Below are 1,023 nucleotides of genomic sequence, written 5' to 3' on the forward strand. Positions count from 1 at the left end.
TAAGAAATTCTGGTATTTTGACATTTCACAGATTTTAAATCTGTACCTATTCTCCTCTATGCCTTTCAAATGGTTTTAAATACAAAGGAGGTTTTGCTTCTTTCCACCCTGTACTTATTCTCATATGAAGTCCTCTTTTTGGATAATGATTTTATTCAATCTTGCTGCACAGATCTGGAAAAGATGTGAAGGAGTTGGGATGAAAACTTTTGTCCTCCAGCTGAAGTAGAATGCAGGCAAGTAATATACTATCTGACTGCCAGAACGTAAAGGCTGCTTCAATTTCCCTCTCGGCACCCACTATGATATACATCTGTGCTTCTGCTGTCAATACACATTTGTTATCTGCAATATTGGGTACTTCCTCCATAGTACTGAAAGCAGCAGCATTTCTCTTCCTTTCTGTCCTTTTTTAAACAGGAGGAAATCGATGCAGGCAAATGAAGAGGTTACTCAGGTTTTGTAAGGAGTATTATCCTTCAGAATTTTCACCAACAACGAATTACGTTAGTTTGCCCAAGGCCTAAAAAATTAACTATGGAAAGGAAAAGGTATCATACGATAATCCTTTCCACTGAATAGCTGTACCAGTGAACAGACTCCTGATAAACCCATGTATTAGAGATACCATGGATACATGGTAAGATTTGCCCCAATCCAGTCATGCAATCAAAACACAAAGGCAGTTTTATTTCCTAATTTATGGTATAAATACTCTGACAGGTCACCAGATGGCTGGAAGAAAACTTACTCATGTTTCTACATCAAAAACAAAATAATGGTAGAGCAAAATAATTTCAGAGGGCCACAGATATCAGTTACATCAGCTTTCTCACTCTGAAACAATTTTCAAAGTTTGTTACATTTTGTCAAACTATTTATTCCTAAGTAAAAAGGTTAATTCCTTCTGTGAAAATCCCAGAATGACTTTTAACAAGCAGTAAACATTCAACATCCAGTTTATCATTTAAAGTTTGTTACCATTTTTGGATGTGCATCATAAGGAATGTTATGCAAGTGTCT

The sequence above is a fragment of the Haliaeetus leucocephalus genome, unplaced genomic scaffold, assembly GCF_000737465.1.
Source record: "Haliaeetus leucocephalus isolate CR32 unplaced genomic scaffold, Haliaeetus_leucocephalus-4.0 Scaffold162, whole genome shotgun sequence".
Classification (NCBI taxonomy): Eukaryota; Metazoa; Chordata; class Aves; order Accipitriformes; family Accipitridae; genus Haliaeetus; species Haliaeetus leucocephalus.